Source organism: Megascapheus bottae, chromosome 12 (genome assembly GCF_031878675.1).
Source record: "Megascapheus bottae isolate mThoBot1 chromosome 12, mThoBot2.hap1, whole genome shotgun sequence".
Classification (NCBI taxonomy): Eukaryota; Metazoa; Chordata; class Mammalia; order Rodentia; family Geomyidae; genus Megascapheus; species Megascapheus bottae.
This window is the reverse complement of record NC_143520.1, coordinates 21,511,357-21,537,422: the sequence shown is the minus strand read 5'-3', so window position 1 is coordinate 21,537,422 and position 26,066 is coordinate 21,511,357. Positions and strand designations below refer to the sequence as shown.

General features: G+C 40.4%; 1 protein-coding gene across 3 annotated transcripts in view; it reads left to right on the top strand.

Moving 5' to 3' along the window:
* Tanc1 (tetratricopeptide repeat, ankyrin repeat and coiled-coil containing 1) overlaps positions 1-26,066 on the top strand; it is a 222,862-nt gene that overhangs the window by 4,850 nt on the left and 191,946 nt on the right. For 2 of the 3 annotated variants that reach the window (XM_090342782.1, XM_090342783.1), the window contains exon 2: positions 25,347-25,456. The exons of the other annotated variant lie outside the window; for it this stretch is intronic. The gene's annotated coding sequence lies outside the window, so the exon portion shown is untranslated. The remainder of the gene's footprint in view (positions 1-25,346; positions 25,457-26,066) is intronic. 3 annotated transcript variants of the gene reach the window in all.

The window sequence follows — 26,066 nt, the reverse complement described above, 5'->3', positions numbered from 1 at the left end:
AAGTGGTAGAGTGGCAGCTTGGATGGAAAAAGCCAAATGAGAGAATGAAGACTCTGAATTCAAGTCTCAGTGGAAAAGCCAAGTAAGCGTGTTCTGGGCTCAAGTTGCAGTGTCAGCACACACACACACACACACACACACACACACACACACGCACACACGCACACACACGCACACACACACAGAAAACCCCCAAAAAATCTCAAAGGAGGATTTGCCAATCAGTACCCAATGACTGACTGGAAGGTGTGATGAATCTGAAATCGCTGCCATTTCCATGGGAAATGAGAGGAGGACTAGAGCTGTGTAAAGCACTAGTTGCTAGTTAAATTAGAGGACTAGACTATATCTGTGCTGCAAAGATGAGGAATGGCTGGTAGATTTTGTTTGGGAGACAGGTTTTGATGAAGGCTTTCTGGACACATTGCTTTGTGGCTAGAGAATGGTTTTCTCCAGCTTCTGTTTTGCTGTGTTGCTGATGGAGGCTGTCATTGTAGGGTGGGTGTTACCATTATGGGCTTCCACAAATGTGAGTATCAAGGAGAATAACATCTCATAGGAATGACAGGGCAAGGAAAATGTTGGCAGGGATATAACAAAGTCCCTTGTTTTAAACACAGATTTATGGAATGCATAGGTTAAAAAGAAATCCCCCTAGCCACAGTTGTAAATAGATATGAACTCTGTATATTCAACCATCTATCCTAGAGCCCCAGTGGCTCAGCCCTTCCTGCCCGGCCCAGCACCTGTAGGGTGACACAGTTTTGGTGGACAACATTAGGGGTGGAGTGAGGAATTCTCTAAGAAACATTTGCCTGTAGTTAATTTCTTAAAGAAAAATGAAATTCTGCATGCATTTTTGAAGACATGCACAGATGGTACATAGGAAGGTATATAAAAGGTCTTTGTGTAGCTTATAGTACTGTATATAGTTATGTGATATGCTTTTTCAGTCTCCATGTCTTTCTTCTTTGGCATAGTGTCAGTGGCCTGTTGCTGTATTTATTGAATATGTCATAACATTTCATCATTCACTTTGACATTTATATTTGATTGGAAAGAAATCTTTAGAACCCTTTGGCTCAAATGGCATTTACTCACATTTAATCACTATGGCCCAGCACAGTGTTCAACTACGATTGTTAGCTCCTGTGAGACCTACAAGATGTGACAGTGAGGAGACGAAGTATTCATTCCACAAAGGAGAAGATGGTTGTTCATGGAAGAGAGATATGTAAGTAAACAAAAAGAACTGGCCAACACAGCATATATTTTCAAAAATGGTATCACTGGTCATATCGACGTACAAACGTGTGAAAAGATATAGATTTAATGTTCTTGTGATGTACACCCCTGAGAGAGTCTGGGAAGTAGACTTGCCCACATTCTGCAGGCCTTTGAATTGCATCACACGCACACACTTCTGTAAGGGGTTACTGAGATACTGCTAAAAACTTGAAGCTGTCCATTATTACGATGTAGCCCATTATATTCCCCTCACTGTTTTGCTTTGCTCTAATTACTTGAGATTCTAATCAATTATTAATGTTTATTGAGTACTTACTCATGTGGAACTAGATGTGTGAATTTAAAAAATGTAAATACTTGGGGAAAATGAAATAGTATAGTTCTCTCATTGACCTTCCTTGCTTCTTGTGATTTAAACCAACAACATTATTATTTTTGTTTTTGTTGGTTGTGAGGCTTAAACTCAGGGCCTGAGCACTGTCCCTGAGCTTTTTTTTTTTGCTGAGGGTAGTGCTCTACCATTTTGAACCACAGTGCCACTTCTGGTTTTCTGGTGGTTAATTGGAGATGAGTCTTCATGCCTGGGCTGGCTTCAAACCACGATCTTCAGTCTCAGTCACCTGAGTAGCTAGGATTATGGGCATGAGACAAAAGAGCAAGGCCCAATTTGCTTGGGATTTAGAAGTAGAGCTGGCCTCAGCTGCCTGGGCTTGCCTAGATTCACTCATTGCTCATTATAGTTACAGATTATTATTGGGGGAGCTAGTGCTTTCCAACGTTGTAATCACTTACAACATTACTTGCAATTGCAATTCTGTTGTGGGTTTATATTGGCTGTGTATTTAAAGGTACTCTGGGTGTGTTCACTATTCTACTGAGTGAATCTTAAGCCAAGACAAATACTGTTTCGGGTGACTGGTTAATGAACAGGTATGACACCTTTGAGTCCAGCCATATTGGGAACATTAGGTAGTCAGCATAGGAGAGATTACGTAGAATGCAAAGATCAAAGGTACTCAAGACCACAATAACTTTTTTTTTTTCCTGATGTCCATCTAGGGTTTGAACTTGAGGCCTGGCACTGTTCTTGAGCTTTATCTGTCCAAGGCTAGTGCTCTATAACTTGAGCCACAGCTCTATTTCCAGCTTTTTGAGTGGTGAATTGGAAATGAGTCTCTTGGGCTTTTCTAACTAGCCTGGCTTTGACCCTCAGCCCTCAGATCTCAGCCTCCTGAGTAGCTAGGATTACAGGTATAAGCCTCTTGGTACCTGACTCATAATGACTTTAACCAACTCTATGACTTTGTGGTTCAGAAGCTCTCTGATGAAAAACAAAGCATTTTTATTATGCTTAATAAGACAGTGATCCAAAGTGAAGTATTTGTGATCATCCAGATTAAGAGGGAATAAAATAGCAGGACTTCCGAAAAAAAGGGTTTACCAAATTTTCCTAAACATATATCCGTGTATGATACGTAAGTTTGTATCTGAGGTGTACTGACGGATGTATTAGATATCCTCCCATCACTTAGGTATATGAGGTCACCCGTGGAAATGATGTAAAAGTTGATAGTGGTATTCTTATGTTCTTTCCTGAAAATGTGAACTCTATTCCTTCAAAGTGATTTTTGGGTCATGCTATCTAATTTAATTAAACTGACCCTTTAACAAGGGGGCAAAAGGCTTAAAAAGATTCTTGAAAAGTGTAGGGTAATACTAATGCTATCCTATTAAAGAGAATTAGAATGTCAGGAACAAGAAAATATGTGCATGTATGCACAGTAATGGATCTTTTGTTGGTTTGCTTGTTGTTGAGAATGATGCTTTTGCTCATTGCCTAGTGCTCTACCACCTGAGCCATGCCTTGAACCCCCCAGCCATGCCTCCAACTCCTAGTACTGGGCCTTAAACTCAGGGTTTTATGCTTTCACTTGTAAGGCTGGTGCTGTATCACTTGAGTTACTCCTCTACTTCTGCCTTTTTGCAGATTAGAGATAAGAATCTCTCAGATTTGCCTGTTTGGGGTTGACATTGAACCTTGATCCTCGGATCTCAGCCTCTTAAGTAGGCAGATTACAGGCATGAACCACAGACGTCCAGCTAAGAAAAGATCTTTTTATAAATGATGAGAAAATGAGACTTTCTAGTTTTCTGGTTTTGTGTTATTAATAACAATGAGCTAAGCATACTGTTTTGAATTTAACTCTTTAAAAAGTTTTTTTTTCCTGTTTTTTGTTTTTGTCTTAAATGAATCCAAGCCTAGTGGTACATACCTGTAATCTCAGTAATTAGATAACACGGGAGAATCATGAACAAACCTAGATATTAATAATGTACATGCCTGTATGTTGTAAATTGTGTACAATTTTGTAAACTGTATACAGTTTATGTTAGGGAAATGGATTTATTGTTTTTACTGATTCGGCTTCTTAGCCACTTAGTCAGTTGTTTTGGATAAAAAGACAGATAGGAGTGGCTAGTCCCTCTTTTACTCCTAGGTGATGACATTCTGTGTGGCCTGGTTCCTGCCTTTGATGGAGGTCTTTTCTACTCTCCCTCACACTACTGAAGTTATCATCTTTTGGTGTCAAGCTAAAATACTACTTTCTCCTGACATTTTTTCTGATTATCCACTCCACATTTCAGTAGTTCTTTCAGCATTTATTCCTCCCAGTGCATTGCTTACACATTATTATTACATTAATTATAATGCTTTGCTTTTTATTATTCCTTTTTCTTTTTTGGTATTTGGACTTGAACTCAGGCCCTTGTGTTGGCTAGATAAGGCTGTATGAGACATTGGCCTCTAGTTCTTTCTGCCCTTTACAATTAAGTTGTCCACTTGTTGGTTTTGTTGGTGGCTTGTAGGCATTTTGATGACTAGTAATCCTTCCCTATGTTGGTCATTTAAAAAACAAAACCTGGGGCAGGGAATTTTGCCTAGTGGTAATAGTGCTTGCCTAGCATGCATGGAGACCTGGGTTTGATTCCTTGGTACCACATATATAAGAAAAGCCGGAACTGGTGCTGTGGCTCAAGTGGTAGAGCACTAACATTGAGGAGAGCCCAAGGACAGTGCTCAGGCCCTGAGTTCAGTCCCCAGGACTAGCAAAAAACCCAAAAAACCAACCCCCAAAACCAATTAACCTGTTCATCCTTTGAGAGAAGGAGGTAGAACCCAGTTTTCAAATGTTACCCTGCACCATTTACTTTGGGAGTAACTCACCTGAAGTCATTGGCAATCAGGAAAGCAGAGAACATTGAACATGTATGAGAAATTGGAGGTCAAGGAGATGTTGAGTGAAGAATCCAAACTAGAATCATTTTCATCCCAGCACTTTTTTTTTATTTAAAAATTTTTAAAATAGGGCCGGGAGTTTGGCCTAGTGGTTAAAGTGCTTGCCTAGCATGCATGAAGACCCGGGTTCGATTCCTCGGTACCACATACATAGAAAAAAGCCGGAAGTGATGCTGAGGCTCAAGTGGTAGAGCTCTCGCCTTGAGAAAGTCCAAGGACAGTGCTCAGGCCCTGAGCTCAAGCCCAGGACTGGCAAAAAAAAAAAAATTTAAAATAAGAGGGAAATGGGGACAAAAACATGAGAAAGGGTAGCAATGTTTGTGAAGTAATGCATCTTCTGTCTGGCAAATATAATGTAACCCTTCCATTAATTACAATAATAATTCTCTGAAAAAAATTAAAAATAATTGGAAAATAAGATTAAATATTTGAAGTTATAATGTCATGATTTGATATATGTATATATTATGTAGCGATTGTCACATGGAATTAATGAATAATTCCTTTATCCACACTACACGGAACATTTGGTTCCTTGAAACTTACCTTATTAGTGAAAATTTGTACTTTTTGACTAGTCTCTCCCCAGTTCTTCACTCTATATCCCTGGTGTAAGGTTTGTCGAAAGGAAACTCCACACAGTTTAAGAGGCGAAGGTTTATTGAGAGAGAGAAAACAGACCTACAGGTGCACAAGATGGAGTCAGGTGGAAGAAAGAGAACTTCTGGCCCGAATTGAGAGATTATATAACGGGGGGGAGTGTGGGCACAGCGGAAGTGGATGTGATCTCAGAGGATGAAGAAATACTTCAGACTGGGGGACCTCCCACTGGAGGACATGCCAGTTGCCAGGGTTACAGTCTGGGCAGGGATTTCCAGGGTGCACAGGAGAATTCCAAGGGAAGGGATCATTTCTCCCAGGCAGACCTAACACCTGGCAACTACTCTTCTATTCTTTGCTTCTATGATTTTGGCTTTTCTTTTAGATTTCATACAAACACTCTACCACTTTTTTTTTTTTTTGCCAGTCCTGGGCTTAAGCTCAGGGCCTGAGCACTGTCCTTGGACTTTTCTCAAGGCTAGAGCTCTACCACTTGAGCCTCAGCACCATTTCTGGCTTTTTTTAAGTATGTGGTACCAAGGAATCGAACCCGGGTCTTCGTGCATGCTAGGCAAGCACTTTAACCACTAGGCCAAACTCCCGGCCCACTCTACCACTTTTTCTCGTGGTTACTTTTTGTGTTGGTTTTAGGGCTTGAACTCAGGGTCTGGGCATTATCTCTATTCCATGGGGAACTGAAACCCAGAAAACCAATGCATACCATATAGTGAAAAAAAGATTCCTAGACCAGTAAGTTGTTAAATTGGGTTAATCAACAGAAATTTTTTAACTGAAAGATTTTTTGAGTAAGATCTGATGTTCATTTTGAATTTCTTTGAAGGGAAAAAAGTATTCATTAGTTCTCAAATGCATGGAACTGTAGAAATTACTTTCTACGAAGCCTCTTTTGGCCAGAAACTAATGATAGTTGTCTGAGATTTGCCTTAAAATATTTCAAAAACAGAACAACATGTAAACTTCTGTATGCATTTCTAAGTACTTAATAAGATTCACTCCTTCATTATCATGTAAAATAAGCAATTTTTAAGAAATATCTCATTGTTCTTTTGTTCCCATTTTTTGAATCAAGATTTAAGTCAAAGTTCATTATTCTTGGTGGTGTTTTATTCCTTTAGTCTTTTAAAATGCTGCCTGTGGTCATATCCTCTTTTAAAACTTACAGGATATTCTCTACTCTACATTTGTGTCCTATGTCCCTTACCTTGTCTCTTTGTATTTTCTCTGAAGTGGAGGTGAGGCTTAAAGGCATAATTAAAACCAGAGTAATACTGTTTGGTAAAAAATATTCTAGATTGTTTTTTCACTCCTGTGATTTGGGAGCAGGCATTTAATTTTGGAAATTCATAAGGCATAGCTTGTTCTTACTATAAAAAAATAATAGCACTTGTTTGGAAAGCAGCTAATTAGAATATCAAGGAGAAGTTCGTTGAATTTATATTCAAGTGTGTTGGGATTGTATCCACAATTATTGATTGGCCTTTTTAAATAGTTATAGTTTTCACCATTGTGCACCGTGAAGACTGAAAGTGATAGGTTACAGGTAAAGTGGCTTGGCTGCTAAGTAATTTGTGGCTGATTTTTATTCAGAATGACAGGGTGTTAGAGTTGAAATGACAAAATACTATTTTCTAAGGAATCATTTTTTACTATGATTATTTAGGAATTCAGATCTTTCATTGGATACATTGTGTGTATGTATGTGTGACATACACCAAACCTGTGCTTAAACTCAGATCCTAAGCAATATATTTGAGCTTGTATGTTCAAAGACTTGAGCCAAAGTGCTACTTATGGCTTGTTTTGGTGGTTAATTGGAGATAAGGGTCTCACAGACTTTTCTGCCCAGGCGGGCTTTGAACCACGATCCTCAGATCTCAGCCTTCTAAATAGCTAGGATTACAGATGTGAGCCACCGGCAATTGGTTGTACTAAGTACATTTTTTTAAAGAATTTATTAATGTTGATTTTTACATCATATTTTAAATGACAAGTTTAACAAACAAGTGTTCAAGGAGAGAATCTCTGTTTACAATCATTGGGACTTAGTAACTAAATACATTTTTAACCAAGTGTTTTTCTGGTAAATATGCCAGTGCAAGAATATCCACAGAGAAGAAATTATATTTTTACATTGTCAACTTGAGCCATGCTTCCAACCCTTTTTGCTGGTTATTTTGGAGATAGAGTCCAGCAGACTTTTCTACCCAGGCTGGCCTTCAATCTCAGATCTCAGCCTCTTGAGTAGTAAGGATTACAAATGCCTAAGGATTACAAGTGCTTACCAGGCTAGTCTCAAACTGTTGGGTTCAAGTGATCTTTCTGCCTTAGCATCCTTAGTCCTTACCTGTAATTATGCTTGTATGTCACTATGTCCAGCCCATCCTATTCTTCTGGGTAGTTTGCGTATGGTTCCAGGCATCAAACTCCAGGCCTCATATATACTAGGCAAGTAAATATGCTTTACTACAAAGTTATGTCCCCAGCCCTAAAAGCATGATCTTTGGAGCCCTGTGAACCTGGTTTTTGTGTATGGTTCTGACAATTTACTTGACCAGTTTCTGTATCTGTGAAATATGAATAGTAAGTAGTTTCTCATTCCTTGAATTTGTGTCAAGACCAAAAATGAGACCCTGTAAACTACTTACCACCATACTTGGTGTAAAGCCTCTTGTACCATCTTTTACTTTAGCACGTTATTTATTTATTTTTATAGATAGGTTATTGCTTTCTAGCTCTGGTTGACTTTGTACTTGGCCAAGTGGCTTAGGGCCACTTAGCACTCGCTAAGTGCATCTACTCCATGGTGTTGAAAGTATGTGTATACCACCACATTTGGCTTTCTTACCATATTTAAAATTGAACTTTCTGGGTCAGTTGTTGTTGCTGTTTTTAATCTGTTGTGGGGCTTGAACCCTGGGCCTGGGCACTGTCTCTGAGCTCTTGCAGCTCAAGGCTAGTGCTCTACCATTTTGAGCCACAACATCATTTCCTCTGGGTCAGTTCTTCAATCAAAGTTTTAATTTATGTGTCTTTTAAAACTTATTCATCTTAAGGTTCTTGTTTGGTACAGGAGTCCTATAAGACCTTGATTTCAAGATAATATGTACAGCTATGTATGTTATAGTAAATAGATGCCAGTAGAAAATAGTTTGAGCAGACAGGCAGGATAGGTTTATATGATGATTTATAGAGGAAAAAGTCTGGAGAACAAAAAAAGGGGTATTGTATTTTATTATTGGCCCAATAATATTATTAATAAGCTGTCTGTCTGGTTTTTATGAAAATCAGTATGCAAAGAAATCTATTTACTTACTGAGACTGTGAGGACATGAGAAAATCCCCAGACTTGAGTAGTGTTTTCCTTGAATGTGGTTTAGAACAATAAGCTTTATTTTATTTAGATGGAACACGTCTGTCTGTATACCATACTCAAGTAATAACATACATGTTTATTTATGAACAGGGCTGTTGCCTGCCAAGAAAGCAGGCTTCCCTAGAGAGATCCCAGATTGGTGGAGAAGAGATCTTCACAACTGACTTTGTGCCTTATTAAAGACCCATGTGGCACTGAGGATGTATCTCATGGTAGAGCACTAGCATGGGCAAGGCCCTAGGTTGAGTCCTTAGAGCCCTGCCCACACCCTGGCCCTCGCCAAACAAACAAGAGACCAAATGCTAAGACCCATATAAAGGCAGAATGAATATGATCTATTTACCAAGGAGCTTTTTAGAGACTGCTTGGATATTTGGGGGTTTGTGTTCTTGGCATTTATAGGTAAACCAAAAAGTGCTCTTCTGTAAATCGTCTCTAAATCTTGGGCACCCCTGGCTTGTACAGTCAGGGTCTTAGCCAGACAAGGGGTCGCACTGCTTCCTGCATAGGAAGTTGTCTAGTCCTAGAAATTGAATTTGATTCCCTAAGGACATTCAGGTCCAGCTGCATTTGAGCTTTTTACACTTTTCCCCTAATTAACAGTTTTGTTGGTCTCTTCCTTTCCCAGATATTTTGTTTATGTAAGGGGGACCTTTTTTGTCTGTCCATACTAAAAATCCAGCTGGGGGGAATCAAATAGCATGATTTCATGCCGTTCTAGAAGGATAGTGACCAATTGCTAAAACAGTGAAATTCACCGAGATTGCACTTTTACAGGGCCTTTTTTGCTTCTTTTCTTTTAGTAAATGAGAGTTATCTAGTACAGGGAGAATATTGTCCTGATGAGTTGTTGGTCAGAAGTTGTTGGTTAGAAACTATTTTCATGTGTCAAAAGGTGGTGAATGCCTTGCATTAATTTTTACACAAATACTTATTGAGGGCTGATACTGTGTGCTTGAGTTTGAGGTCCAGAGTTGTGTCAGTCTCAGAAGACTAGACATGCAGGAGACTGTGCTGCAGCGGGAGAGAGGAGGAGGAGGAGGCAGAGGAAGAGCTGGCACCAGGGAGCAGAGAGAAGAGATGAAGCATGCATAGGATTTTTGCCAGGTGGGAAAGGAGTGAGGGGCTTTCAGGATGAAGGGAGCAGCAATGAGCAGAGGCATGAAAATGCAAGTCATGTTTTGGGGGTTGTGACTAGAACAGACGGTGCCTAGCATTTGGGTACAGTGGAGAGGAGGAGAGAGCCAGATTGCAAAGGCCTTATGTGCTGTGTGCCAGGCTAAGTGTGGACTTGATCCTGTGAGCAAGTGATAGCTGTCAAAGGTCTTTCAGCAGAGAGATGAAGTAATCAGATCTCTGAGTTGCCACAAAGCCTTGGCAAGTGGTGATATGGAGGAGAGGAGATTGTTGTGTAGACAGGTGGGTGGTAGAGCTCTTTGTAAGGAGGCTTTTGAAATAGGTCAAGTTCAGACGATGTTTGAGGCCTGAGTTAGTGGGGACAACAGAACCTTCTAGTGTATTTTTAAGATGATAACATCATGGAATTTTAACAACCCCTCTCCCACATTTTTAGGGTACTTCTATCATCCTTGCTTTGTAGCAAATGAAATGGGCTCAAAGTAACCTGGCTCATCCAGGATTTGAACTTGACTATCTTGTGTTGGCATACTTCCAGAACAAGATTTCAACTAACTAAACTTAGAATCTAATCAACTTTTATTAGCAATTCATGAAGTAAGCAGCATCCATTCTACAAAAGACAGGAGCTTGAACTGGAATAAGAAAAACAATAGCTCATAAGCTGTGCACGTAAGGTCATATAGAATGAGACTAAATGAAATGAACTCTAGAGTATGGAAACAAGAGGTTTATCTTTGTGATTGTTGTTCTTAATGCACTATGTTATTTCTCTTTTCTTTTTTTCCCTTATGGGTTAATCTCATGTGGTTACTGTTACCTGGTATATTATATATACATTTGTTTATTTGAAATAGGGAAGGGAAGGGGGAAACAAGATGATTGGAGGGAGTGGAGGAGGGAAATGGGGACAAAAACATGGGAATGGGTATGAATGTAATGCACCTACTACTACCTGGTGAATGTAACTGTAACCCCTTTATACATTACCCTGACAATAAAATTAAAACAACAACAAAAAAACATACCATGAGCAAAGCAAGGGTTAAGGTCAAGTTGCCTTTCTTGTATGGTTAAAGTAGAGGAGACTTTTCTTAGAGTGACTAAGTGCCTTTTGATTGGTTGCTATGATTTTTTTTTTTGGCGGGGGTCGGGGGGTGGGTCATGGGGCTTGAACTCTGGGCCTAGGCACTGTCCCAGAGCTCTTCAGCTCAAGGCTACCACCCTACCCTTGAACCAAACCCCACTTCCTGTTTTCTAGAGATTAATTGGAGATAAGAGTCTCAAGTCCTTTTTTGTGCCTGGGCTGGCTTTGAACCTTGATCTTCAGATCTCAGCCTCCTGAGGAGCCAGAAATTATAGGCGTGAGCCACTGCACCCCAGGCTACTGTGATTTTTTTTTTTTGAATTTGCTTATCTTTTCTATCTATCAGATCCTTCTCAAAAGATCAGATCTTAGGGGCCGGGAATTTGGCCTAGTGGTTAAAGTGCTTGCCTAGCATGCACAAAGACCCGGGTTCGATTCCTTGGTACCACATACATAGAAAAAGCTGGAAGTGGTGCTGAGGCTCAAGTGGTAGAGCTCTAGCCTTGAGAAAGTCCAAGGACAGTACTCAGGCCCTGAGCTCAAGCCCAGGACTGGCAAAAAAAAAAAAATCAGATCTTAGAAGTAGACAGTTAAGGTTTCTTTTCCTTTTTTCCCCCCAGAGCTGAGTACCGAACTCTGGGCCTTATACTTGTCAGGCAAGTGCTCTTCCACTGAGAGAAATCCCCAACCCCCAGGTTTCATTTTAGTGACATGGAATCTTAGCATGAGGGAGTTGATTTTGGGTTGGTTTGTTGGAGCCTACTTTGGGAGCTCAATCCATATCAATAACTTCCATAAATTTTAGTTAATAAAGAGGAAAGAGAACACAAATATTGGAGATCAATTTTGCAAGAAATGGAAGCTTCTAGAATAGAAAAGGAATATTTGGCAGCCAAATGAAGGCAATTTTCAGATGGGGTAGCAAGTTGTAGAAGATTGATAACTTAGCTCTTTCTCTAGAGTTGGGGAAAGACTGTAGAATTTGGGGCCCTCAATGATAGCAGTTGGAAATGACCATTAGCTGGGGGGAAATTTGATATTTAAATGACATCTAGCTTTCCTGCAGGAATTCTTTTTCAGGGATTTAATTCTGGGGAGGTGTGGCTGTGAGACTTCTGTGGGTTAGCACAATCACACAGGGTGCTAACTCAGAAAGCGCTCCAGGCCCTGCCTCTGAATGGTGCTCCTGTAGGACTTGAAAATATGCATTTATATCAGGTTTATAGACTAAGACAGGTTGAAATAGGATCCTACATTGTGAGAATGTTTGATTGTAAATGGTCTAGGATATCTGTTAATTTCACTTCATTTCTGGGTGCTTTCGATGGCTTTTCAAACATAATGACAGATGAACAACACAACAACCACGAAAACAGCACATAGGAATGGTGCTTTTTAGGAACTTGTCTGCAACTGTGTCCTGCTAAAGATGCATTGTGGTTTTAAGATGAAACAATCAGAAGTAGCAAACCCTCAAAATTAGGTCTGTTCTTCAGAAATGGACTTTTGGGAAGAGATTTCAAGTGAAGTTAGATTCTTGAGGTTTTGTTTTGATTATATAAAGAGGCTGGAGAAGGTTTGGAATTCTGGGGCATAGTGAAGGAGGGGTCCTGTCCTGAGGATGTTGGTTTTACTAGTGCTAGGTTGGCACAGGTTAAAATTCATGAAGGTGTTGGGAAGGATTGTAGCTCTGTGGTGGAGCCCTGGCCTGGCATAGTGATGCCCTATGTTGCTCACCAGTAAAACACACACACTACACAATCCCCAAGTTCAATTTCCAGCACCACCTCCGCCAGTTTCTTGGAAAAACTCACCTGTTTGAAACTTGACCAACTATTTATTAGGCCATTTGCTTATAATTAACTGTAACTAGCCTAGGCCCATCCCCTCTTTTGTCAAATATGACTTTTTTTGGTTGCAGTACAGGCTGTGAAAGCCAGACTGTCTGGGTTAAAGTCTGTGAATCCCAGTGTGATCTTGGGTGGATTTCACAGCCTCCTAGAGCTTCTGAGAATTTGAATTGCTGGTATTCTCAAAGTTTTTGGAATTTGGTGGAATAGAGTCATATACATCTGACTTGATTTGGGGAGTCAGGAGGGGCCTGTTTGTTTGCTCATTGAACACACACAGCTTTTCTGCAAGCTCCCTCCACACTTGAGAAGCCTTCCACTCACTCCTGTTTGGTTGTGGCAGATAGAAGTTGATAATGGAATTTTGGGTTTCAGCTTTTGTCTTTCTTAAGGGTATTTGATTAACTTTAGGATAATTTTTGCCTCTTTATCCTAGTCTGTTTGAGTTCATTAACTGTTTGTTTATTTTCTCAGTTAGTGGAGAGAAACAGAACTTCTTATGAGACTTGAGACTTCCTGTCTCTGTACAGTACTGGGTTTCTCAGCTCCCAGCTCTTTTCGTTAGTCCTCAGACAGGCAGGGGTGGGGACTGGAGGAAGTCTTACTGGTTGGTTTGTTTAGTTAGCAGCAGCCTTTGGAACCCCTTCTCTGTGCCAGGCTCTTTGTTAAGTACTCATTCTTCTTTCTTTTTCTTTTCTCCTTCTTCCTGTTTTCTGGTATTGGGCTTAAACTCAGGGTCTTGTACTTTCATTTGGCTTTTCCCTCAAGGCTGGCTGTCTACTCCTTGAACCATACCTCCATTTCTGGCTTTTTGGGATTTATTGGTGATAAGAATATCAAATTTGTCTGCTCTGATTGGCCGTGAACCATAAATCTCAGGTTTCAGTTTTCTGAGTAGCTCGGATTACCAATGCCTGGCTGGCTAATTGTTCATTGTTTTGGTTTTTTTTTGTTTTGTTTTTTTGTTTTTTGTTTTTTGTTGTTGTTGATTGTGGGGCTTGAATTCAGGGTCTCCTCTGAGCTTTTGGGCTCAAAGTTAGTGCTCTACCACTTTGATCCACTTTTGGTTTTCTTTTTTTTCATATATTTTTTATTATAATTAATAGAAGGGTTACATTATATTCACCAGATAGAAGGTGCATTACTTCACAAACATTGATAACCTTTCTCATGTCTTTAGTCCCCATTTCCCTCCCCCCACCCCTGCCCCTCATCTTGTTTTCCCCCCTTCCCTATCCTATTTCAAATAACCAAATGAGCATATAAACAATATATCAGATAACACCACAAAATACTGTAACAATATGACATAATCAAGGGACAGCAAAAGTGATGAGAGATAACATAGTACATTAAGGACAACAATCACTCATTATATGGCTTTTGTTTCTATATCCTGGGGGTCCTTTCATTTACCATCATACTGCCTTATATATCTAGGTTTTGCTCTATTGTAAATCTCTGCTAGGAGAGCCCAAGATTTCAAACTGATTATGACAAATGAGGGAAACCATTGAGCCTATGTTCCTGAGTCTGGCTTACTTCACTTAGTATGATTTTTTTCTCTTTCCATTTCCTTACAAATGGGGCAGTATCGTTCTTTCTGTTAGTAGTATAGGATTCCATTGTGTATAAATACCACATCTTGTTGATCCACTCATCAACTGAGGGGCATCTGGATTGGCTCCACATCTTTGCTATGGTAAATAGTACTGCAATGAACATTGTTGTGCCAGTGGACTTAGTGTGTCCTTATTTCTGGATGATGGGGTAAATGCCAAGTAGTGGAATTGCTGGGTCATAGGGGAGCTCTATGATTAATCTTTTGAGGAACTGCCATACTGCTTTCTGTAGTGATTGAATGAGTTTGCACTCCACCAACAGTGTAGTCTACTTTTGGTTTTTTGGTGGTTAATTGAAGATAAGAGTCTCATAGACTTTGCTGCCTGTGCTGGCTTTGAACTGTGATCCTCAGATGTCAGCATCCTAAATAGCAAGGATTACAGGTGTGAGCTTCCAGAGCCTGGCATAAGTGTTCATTATTGTCTTGATTCACTTTTTGAAGACCAGGAGAGGGTGCAGGTATTCTCACTTGTTCTCAGTTTGGAGATGACTTTCCATATGCCTCCAGAGCCCATAATAAGCTAACCAATTTGTTAAGAATATTAAACAAAAAATGACAGGAAAACACTGTTCTGGGTGTGAGTACCAGGACAGGGGAGAGTGAACTGTGAGTGAATGAGGATGAATATGGTCTAGTACTTTATTTGCAGATATGAAAATACAGCAGTGACATCTGTTGAAATCATTTTCGAAGGAGGGGTGGGAGATAAGGGTGAATGATAGTGGGGGTGGGTTTGCTTGGGATACATTGTATGGATGTGTCATATACTAAAACCCTCTTATAGTGTTAATGTATACTAATAAAGTGAGATACTGAAAACAAAAATCCTTTTTTGAGTAGTACTGTGGCTTTGAACTCAGGACTTGGTACTTGCTAGGCAGATGTCTCACCATTTGAGCCACTCCTGTAAGTCCTTTTTGTGTTGGTCATTTTGTGAAGTAAGATTTCTCTTCGTGCTTGGTTGGCTTGGACTACAATTTCCTTATTTGTGGTGTGAAGCAGTATACTAACATGGCCAGCTATTCAAGATAGATTCTGGTGCCCCCCTCCCCCCCCTTTTTTTTTGCCCTGGCTGGTCTTAACTGAGAGTCTTGCCATCTCCTAAGTAGAATTAGAGGCCTGAGCTACGCTGGCCAGCTAGAATATCCTTTTTTTGTTTTTCTGCCATTTAGACCCACATTCTAGATGGCTTTGGGCTGCCTTTAGGAGAATGATGGTTCTCTTAGATTGTCTATAATAAAGATGACGCTATTGTATACTTTGGTTCTGTTTTACTTTACGGCACAGTTGACTTCCTCACTTTGAGCATCAGACCATATGTAGAACATCATTAAGGGAAGAGTAGTGATTTTGGAGGAGAGCAGACTTGGTAAAATATCAGCACATTCCTAATGCCCTTGCAGAAGTTTCTTAACCTCAGAGACTCAGATTCCTCCTCTGTAAAAGAGGGATTATGTTTATAGTAAATCTAGGGTAGTATTTGGCAAGTATTTGAAAGTTCTAAGCTTTTGTTTGAGTGTTATATGAGGTGAAACTCTGGTAGTTGTAAAGATGGAGAGAGTATTGCATTCTAAAGAATTTAAAATGACTGGGCACTGGTGTTTGACACCTATAATCCTAGCTACTTGAGAGGCTGAGATCTGAGGACTGCAGTTCAAAACCAGGATGGCTGAAAAGTCCCTGTGAGACTTTTACCTCCAATTAACCTCCCAAAAATCTCAGAAGTGGCACTATGGCACAAGGTGATAGAGCATAGCCTTAAGAAAAAGGGCTCAGGAACAGCATTGAGGCCCTGAGTCAAGCTCCACATCTGGCAAAACAAACAATGGGCAAGCATCATGGGTAAATTCAACATGAAGATGTTAACTGCTAGAACCTACACTGAGGCAGGGGCAGACCACAGGAGCCTTGATTTCTTCTGCCCTGAGGGTTAAGAGATCTTGTCCTTCAAGTAAAGATTATACTTGTTTTGAAAGATTGAATAAGAACTAATAAGCAAACAAGTGGGATGGGTTGCAGCCAAAACCACAGCTTGAGCAGAACCATCCCATTCTGGGTCTGCTTGATGGGACTCAGAAAATAGGCAGGTCTGGAAGTGAGGCCTGGAAGCCTGGGGAATGTCAAGTTCCTGGAACCTCATGGGCCTTGTGGAGAATTGAGACTTGATTCTGTAGGTGATGGAATCACTCACATAGCCAGGTCTGTCTTTGATCGTTGGGATTAGGCATGAGTTTAGAAGAGAAACAAGGTCAAGAAACCTGGAGACCCCTTACAGTTGAGTTTGTGATTTGAACTTAGGCAGTGATGAAAATACAAAAATCATTAATCAGGAATGATTACTATTTTAGGCTTCCTGCCCTAGGTGAGATGACAAGCATGTGTCACCATGCTCAGCTTCTATTTCTGCTAGGTGTGATTTGTAATGGTGATTACTCTAATTTCTACCGGCCATATAGTCAGGATGATAGGTGTGTGCCAGTAAGCCCATGTATTGGTTCAAAAAGAGGTCTTGTGAGTTTGTCTGTCAGAGCTGGCCTTGAACCAGGCTGAGATTCTCTAGACCTTCATTTCTCAGTAGGTAGGCATGCAAGTGTGAGCCACAAGTGTTTGGTCTCTGGCCTCTTGGCCTCTTTGTTTTGCATGTATTCTTCTAAGAATTTTTTTTTTCAGTGCCATACAGAAATGCTTAAAGTTGTTTATTGTCATATGAGCTGGAAACCAAGTGGCAGAACATAAAAATAACTCGTGCTCCAGTGCTCTGATGACATTATGCAGAATTCTAGTTTTTTCATACTCTGACAATAATACCATTCATGGGTGTTGGTGGTAATTAGAGTTTCCACCTTTCACATACGTTATTTCAGCTAGGATTAATCACGCCTCCATCTGTGTTCTCAGCAATTAAAATATTTTAAGAATTATAAATGTTAAACGGTGCTCTGTAAAGTTTGAAAAAGGAGAAGAAAAGAGTAAGACTATGTATTTAAAACACCAGCCGCTCTTGCATATGGCTTTAAAAATATACTCTAACGTATGTTTGAATTATGGGGACTCTTGTTTAATGTGATTCTGTGTGTTTCCCTGTGTGTTGTTATGCAGTTGTTTTTAGTGTTTTAAAAGCTGCTGTCCCGTGGAACACTATGCTATTTTACTGTGCTCTGTTTGCAGCTCATCTGCATGTGTTTTTTTTCTTTCCCTCCTCCTTTTCCTTCCTCTCTTCCTTTTCCCCTTCCTCCCTCCTTTTTTTTTAAGGAAATATTACTTTGCTATCCCTTTCCATTCTTTATATTCAGCATTGTAACTTAAAAAAAACACTATCCAATTTTAAATCACCGCAGTTTTCTCTCTTTTTGTGGCAATACTGAGGTTTGATCTCAGCCTTGCATTTGCTAGGCAGGTGCTCCCTTACTGAAGCCATATCCTTCACAGATTTTGTTTAAGGTATTTATTTATTTAATTCTGAGGAATGTCTCAGGTTTATGCCTCAGCTGGTCTGCCCTTTGATCCTGTGCTTGATTTGTGCTTCCTGGTGATAGGCATGCACAGTTATGCTCAGTATTTTTTATTAACTGATTTTTACATCATATTTCAAATGTCATGTTTAACAAACAAATATTCAAGAAGGGAATCTATATGCAATCACTGGCACATAGATTTTAGAACATAATTAAAATTAAGCCGAGGGTATGTATGTCATAGATACATATCAATCTATAGAATATAACATTACGTCTATAGAGTATATATCCCATCGTAGATTTTTATGTCTATGTAGTTATGTTTATATCTCCAAGACCGTGTCCATAACCTTGGGTACCCAAATATTGAATCATCGCTCTTGTACTGTTTGGATCTAATATCCACATATCAAGGAGACCATGCGCCTTTTGTCCTTGGTTTATGTCACTCAATGTGATTCGCTCTAGCTTCATCCACTTCCCAGTGAATGCCATTATTTTATCTTGTCTGTTGGCTCTGTAGAATTCCATTGTATATATATATATACCACATCTTTTGTATCTCTTCATCTGTATTGGGGCATCTGGGTTGTTTCCTTCATTTGGCTACTGTGAATAGTTATGCTCAGATTTTTATTGACTGAGTTGGGAGTCTTAAGGACATTTTAAACTGCTATCCTCACAATTTTAGCCTCCTGAGTAGCTAGATTTAGTATAGTTTTGAGCTACTGTTTCTGGCTGTTTATTTGGTTACTTATTTATTAGTGACCAGGTGGCCAAGGTGGGCCTTGAACTCCTGGTTCAGTCCCTTGGGATTATAGGTATGCAAAACCTGACTAAAAATTGATCTAATCAAACCTTTTTGTTTTTAATTAGTCTTTGTTTTTAAGGAGGTAAAGGGGAGTTGGCGATTGAACCCGAAATCACTCAAGCATGTTAGGCAGGTACTTTTCTGCAGAGCGACATCATCCCCAGCCTTTCATTGGTCTTGTGTTTTCTATCAGATCTGTGCTGTGGCTCATCTTTTTCTAGACTCTTGGTTCTAGGATGACCTCTTTTGTCATCAGAATCAGGGTACAGAGAAAAATCTCAGCAAGTATTTTGGAAAGAATGGGTTGTTTTAGGCTTCACAACGTATTTTACTATAGAGTCAGTGGATATCTGGGTACTTTTCAGCCAAGAAGTGACACTGTATTCCCCAAATCTTGCAGCAGCTATCTGTGAGAAAGAGACAGTTCAAATGTGAATTCTGTTACTCCAATCTCATTGCAGTTGTCTTCTCATTGTTCTTAAAACCAGAATTTTCCATAGATTTTGCTGGGAAAAGATGATTTTAGTTCCATTTAGAGTGACTGAAGTAGAATTTTGACCTGTTGGAGATGACTGAGCTGTCATATGTGCTCTAGAAGATGATGAACTGGATTCATTTTCCAGCAGCACCTTTGACAAACTGACCTCAATCAAGCAAATTGTGTCAGATATCTGGGCTTTGGTTTCCTACTAGTTACACAAGACTTGCAACGGCTTGGGCAGCTACCTCTGCAAGGTAACTGTAAAATCCATTATTAGTACATGCAAAGCTGTGTGTGTGTGTGTGTGTGTGTGTGTGTGTGTGTGTGTGATGGGCAGTTTGAAGGCTTGCACTAGGCTCTGGGTGCTTTCTTATTGAAATTTTTTCATGTTAATTCCTAGAAATCTACTTCTAGGAATTGAAGAAGGAATGGATCAGATTTCATCCGTTTTAACCAATAATACCAACTATGGTTAAATTTGTTCCCATTATTAAGCCATTCTTAATTGGAAAGCTAACAGCTTTGGAGCTGGACAGAGATGAGAATGAGTTTAAATTTTGCCATTCTTAAACTGAGGGGAGGGACCTATTTGGCTCAGCAAAACTCTACCATCAAATTGTGAGCAGCCATTTGCTAGCTGGGAAAATTAAAGGAGATGCATGAGCCCATTTAGTGCTCAGCACAAGCTAGTTCTTCTCCATCTCTCCCCATTGTGATAGATTGGCTGGGTGTGGCACTTATGGTGTGGGTGTGAGATCATCCTGGAGTACTCTCTTTTCCTGCATACTGAGCTCTGGTGGTGGAGGTGGTTGGCTAGCAGGCTCAGTGTGGAGTACTGAAGATGACTACATGCTGAGAGTTGGTCAGTCATTGCTGCCACTGAGCTTTTCAGTGTACTAGATGGCTACCCTGTGTTTGTGTTGAAATCTGCTACAAAGCACATTTTGTCAGGGTGGGATGCAAAGGCCACAGTAAAATGATAATCTTTGAAAATGGAGGGCTGGGCAGTTTCCTTTGTACCAAATGTGCTGGAGGCTAAGCAGATTACACAGGTGATTCTCCCTGTCTTGCAGGCTGAGTCAATGGGTCGGTGGAGGGATACTTGGGAACTTTAAGTGGAGGTACCTTGTCCCTGTCCTGGATCAAGATCTTAAGTTCGCACAGAATGGGCCAATGAGGAATCTTCCAGTCAGAGGGGACACCTAATAGTGTCTCTCTCTATTCATGTTGCTCCTTTCTCTCCTATTTAAATCATTTGTCTCCTTTAGAGCCACATTTCTCAGAATCCTTCCTCAGTCAGCCCGTAGTTCCATGTCGGGGTCCTTCGTCCCCAGTCCCCTCTACTAGTAGGGCGATGGGGAAAAACACACCCTGACCAGGCCAAGCCTTGAGAAGAAGCCTTCTTACCCTGGAGCATGAACAGAGATGCCACGCAGCTTCATCAAGCCAGAAAGATTCTCCCCCCCCCTCTCTCTTTAGTCCCTAAATCCCTCCTCCTTATAGGTGAGGGAGCCTATCAGTATACAAGATGAACAGGACAAAGATCCACGTGTTTTATCCCTACTACAAGCCTCAGCAGAAAGTTACTAGACATGGCGTTACTTGGCCCCCAACAGTTCCACCCTTATACTTATTAGTGATGTACTCCAACTTCAGCCTGTGAGGTGTTCTTCACAGGTGACATCTGACTTAAGAGCGTTTTCACTCCCTTTTGCACTCTGTTTTGGGCCTTTCTCTGCGTACTCTTGTTCTGGATGCTATACAAGGTTGAGTGCACAGTTGTTCATTATAGTTTTCCTCTTTGTTGGAGGAAAAGACATGCACTTTATATCATGCAGGAATACTTAATAAAGTTTCCCACATGGCAGACAGTCTTGTCTTTCCTTTAATTTTAAATGAAAGAGAACACAAAAGAAACTTTAAAATAACATGGTGTATATCTTTCTTTCAGTATGTTTTTAAAGCAAGGTTAAATATGCATAGCTTTGTTGTATAGGTTAATTTTTTGTACATATACAGTATATACTGTCATAGCAATATGTATTCTTAGCTGGGCATAGGGATGCCACCCAGCACCTGGATATAAAAGTAAGAGGATTGAGAATTTGTGGCAAACCACTGGCAAAGGTAATGCTATCCCAGTCTGAAAAGCAAAATATAAATATAAACGGGTTTGTGAGTATGGCTCAGGTGGTAGTACCATTGCCCAAGATCTATGAACAAAATCCTGGGTTCAATCCCTAGTTCATTCTTGGGATTTGAACTTAGGGCCTCATATTGCCTACTGTACTGCTGAGGCCTCTTAGTTTTATTGAGTAGCTTCCATAATTAAACTATTGAATTGACTTAACATAGGTGTTTTGTTTGTTTTTCTTTTTTACCAGTCCTAGAGCTTGAACACAGGGCCTGAGCACTGTTCTTGGACTTTCTCAAGGCTAGAGCTCTACCACTTGAGCCACAGCACCACTTCTAGCTTTTTCTGTGCATGTGGTACTAAGGAATTGAACCCAGGTATCGTGCATGCTGGGCAAGCACTCTTATCACTAATCTAAACTCCTGGTCCAGTAGCTGTTTCTTTAAATAAATTAATCTGTGGATTCTATTCATCTTACTAAGATCTGAGAAGATCTATAGTCCAGAACTGAGAAGCATATAAGCGTTACAGAGCAAAGGATAAATCAAAACTTGTATTTCAATAAGACATAGTGTTAGCTTTTTAAGCAAACACTGAATTTTGATAAGATAGACACTAAAGAACTGTAATATCTTCAATTTAAGCAAAAAAATCTAGTAGGCTCATGTATGTACATGTTCGTTGGGTATACTGCAGTGCAGACTGGCAGAAGTGCATCTATCTATATCACAGTTGTATGACATTGCCACTGAAGATTAGGGTCACAAGGTATGGACTTAGTTCACTTTGGACATTGGTGTTTTGACTCTTGAGTCTAAAGACAAAAAAACAAGCACATTGTACTCTGGCTGGTGTATTACTCATGGTCATGTGCTCTGAGCTAATGATTCTCAAACTGCTTTTTGTGTATATAGGTTAACTGTGCTTGTGAAACCAAGCTAAGTGATTGTGGATGATGAGAGGGAGGTCAGCGAGAATGAACTATAGAGTCAGGAACCTCAGATAACTAGTGATACAGAATTCCTTACAGAGAAGTCGATGTGTATACATAGGTGTACATGGTTAGTATGCACACAGGCATTTTATAGATTTCTAAGCAGCAATAGCAAGAAGCACATTCAGATCTTGGCTCCTAAGTGCCAGTCTCCAGTAACAGTAACCAGGACTCCTTGGAGAAATAGATAATTATAGGTTTGAAGCATCTTGCATTGTGAGAAAATAAGGAAGGGCTCAATAAACAAAAGGTATGGGCATGCCAAAAGGATGGTAGCTTGAGGAGATCATAATAGCCAAAGCTAGACAATTTGAGCAACAGAAGAAATAGTGTGTTATTGGATAGTAGCCTAAAGTATATACATAAGTTAATATATAGACTATATATTATATATAACATTATACTAAGAGAGGAGACCCTATAGAAAAATTTCAACTAGTTTGTGTAGATACCTCTTCCTTCACAATCTGGGGCTTAAACCACTCCTTTCTCCCAGATTCTTGAGTTTGGGTGGAATTTTGTGACTCATTTCTAAAGGGTAGTCTTTGAAAGAGAGGAAAAAGTACATTTTCAGAGGAGAAACCTGGCAAATCCTACCTTAGCTGAGCATTCAAAGGTATCCTGGTTTGCAGCACATCACATTGATAGCTTGTACTCCTACTATGATATGTTTTCCTTCCAAATCTATAACCCCAGTCTGACCATTACAAACAAAACAAAAATCAGACAAATCTGCATGGAGAGACAAGTCTACAAAGTACTACACCAGCAGTCTTTCAGACTTTCTAGGTCACCAGGGCACAGATGGCTCACACCTGTAATTCTAGTTACTCAAGAGACTGAAATGCTGAAGATTACAGCATGAAGTCAGCAAGGGCGGAGAAATTCATGAGATTCTAGTGAAAAGCAGAGCTAGAGGCATGGCACAAGTGGCAGAGTGCTAACCAAAGTAAGCTGGAGGAGCAAGCTAAGTGACCCAGAAGTCATAAGTTGAGATCTTTGTACCACCAAAACAACATAGAAAAAGGACATTAATGAAAAACCAGTGAAATTCAAACGAAGTCTAGAGCTTACTTGACTTTTTAAAGGCACTAAAGGCACTCCTCTTTAATATTTTATTATGAAACTATTCAAAAATAGGGAGAAGTAAAAAGAAATGAACATTGAAAACCTATCCTTTAGACTCAACAAATCAGATTTTTGGCACTTTATTCCATTGTCTTCCCATCAGTCCATTGTAATTTGAAAGCAAGTTTTAAGCGCTAGTACATGTGCTCCTCCCAATCCAAGCCAAGATAGCCCTGTTTAAAAAGTAGCTTTTACATTCACTGCCAAGGTTGTTTGTCTAGCACCTACTGAACACAGCATAATTGCCTGTGTTTGTGCCCTGTGCTGGGTTGAGGAAGATGAACAGTTAGGGAAGATACAGGTTATAATTGCACTCTCAAAGGTGATCCCGTTTGGGTGGTCAGGGGCTGGATGTTCACTGATTTCCTGGCATGTGGGCAATATGGAGGATGCTGTTGGATGTTGGATGGGGAGTTGGGTGTGTTGCACTTGAGCAGAGCCTTAGGCCTGCCTACTTTACCACACCCTTCTTCCCTTCCCTGGAGTCCCCTGAGAAAATAGAGGGAAGGGGGGGGGGTGGTTAGCTCCGGAAGGGGTAGAAGGCCTGATCAGTGCATATTAGAAGAGAGTGTAATTATGCAGAAAGGACTGCAGTCACTCCCTGAAGGCCACAGACTTGGGGCTTTGCCCAGAGGAGGACTTTTCAGCTGCTAACAGTACCCTTATTCAGTTTGGGTGCATAATGATTTTAAAACCAATCAAGAATCAAAGCCTGAGGCTGGAGACAAACACAAATATCTTGTTGACCGAGCAAACATCTAGATTCGTCAGATAGGAAGTTGCAGAGGAAGGTCAGAGTGATGTAATGGTGTGCACTGAGCTTTCATCCTTAAACAGATGGGCCTCGAGGTACCATCTGCAGCTCCCTGGCCCTTTGAAATCACTTCCTACAAATGGAATTGTCAAAAGTTAGTATCAAGAAATTCATGTGATATCCATACCAGAAGTAAAGCTAGACAAAGGAAGGAAATTTCCATTGGAGTTACCTGCTTCCTTTTCCTCCTCTGCTTTATAAATAGACCTGGCATTTATCACTTTGGTCATCTTTCTTGCTTACTTAGCATGTGAATATTGTTGTCTCCCCCAAATAGCCATCCAAAATAAACTTCCCTTCTTCTCTTAGGCCTGGACAACTGCATTTATCCCTATCTAAGCCTGTGTCAGCTGGTCATTTTTAAGAAGCTGTCTTCTTATTTTGGGTTTTCTGTTTTAGTGGAGGAAGAGGCAGTGTTTTGCTTCTGGTCTTTTCTTTCATCAAAGGAGTGTTTGGTCTGGGCAGGGGATGTTTCCAAGTCTAGATGACAGGAAGAAAATGTAAGTTATGGGTTATGAGTCTTAATTGATACTTTTAACATCTGTTCCTAGCAGAAAGCAGTTCTGCTGTACCATCACTGTATGTATTTAGTATGTACTGATGCAGTGATGTTCCAGGTACTGGAGAATCACCGTGGTGATGTAGCCTCTGTTCTGTCAGAGAGACAGTCAGAGGAACTAGAGGACTAGTAGAGGGCATAAGGGTTCGAAAGGTGTGGAACAGCTGTTGAGAGGAATGAGCAGGACCTTGGTTTTCAGGCTGTGGAGGGTTTTTCAGGGTCTAAGAATTCCAGTGCCTTGCTTCTGTCTGTCCCCAATGTCCAGTGAACTTGGGGTGTAGATGAGAAGCTGAGTCCTGGTGCTTACTTCCATAGTATGGCCAAACAAGAGGGCTGTAGATACTGTGGGGGCTGGCAATGGGGTGTGTGGGATGATGAATTGTAGGATCCACAGTACCAGAGAATGAAGAAGAATACTTAAGGACATAGGAATTTCTTGGGGAGAGGAGGGATGTGAGGGCTGGGTGGACTGGTGATTGTGAGCATGGGATATGCCTGGGAATGGGCTGGACTGAAAAGCCTAAGATGGGGGTACAAGTGTACCATAAGTGATGGATGACATCCATATCACCTGTGCTCTCCAACAATGGCCCCATAAATAGCTATCCTCATTTACAGATGAGGCAGTCCAAGGTCCAGGGAGGGCAAGAAATTGCTGCAAGTCACACTATAAATAAAAGATGGGAGTTAAGATTCTAATCCAAGTTATCACTATTTTTGTTTCTTTAGGAGCTTACTCTTGGTGGGTCAAGAACAGCCCGCAGGAGAAAGGGCAGAAGAGAACATTGTAATCTAAGGACTTTCTCTTTCCTTGGTGAATGAGAGATCTCTAGAAATAGGTAGGTGCATGTTAAGAATTGGGGTAGAGGGTAATCTGTCTTTGAATATTAAATGCTCCAAAAAAGGAGGAGTTTTACGTTTGGTTAGAAGACACAAAGGCTAGACACTGTCCAGCCTCTGTCAGGAGCTGTACTTGAGCTAGTGCCTCAGGTGGAGTGGCTGTCAAGCATAGTGGAGGTAGTTGTGTTTTCCAGGGGAAGGGGGAAGGAGAGGGAAGAGGAACAAGTTCTGTAGATTGGTGGTGATGTTTGCAAAACAAAATGAATGTGCTTTGTGCCACTGAACGGACTGCATTTCCAAAATGGTAAGCTTTATTATATAATATTTGTTTTACCATAAAGATGGGGGATGGAGGGAATGATAATCACTATTGTTTTTTTTAAACCTTTCCTCTGGTACAAAATGGGCACTTATTAAATATTTGGATGTATGCTAGGGATTTTGCTAAGTGCCTTGCCTGTATTTTCACTTAATCCTTACTTTCAGAGATGAGGTAAGCCCTAAATACAGAAGGGTCTCAGGTTTAAAGAGAATTAGGCAACCTGCCTAAGGTCATCAAACTGGGAAAAAGGTGGAGGCTGGGTGCTGCTGGGTCCTGCTGATTCTGGA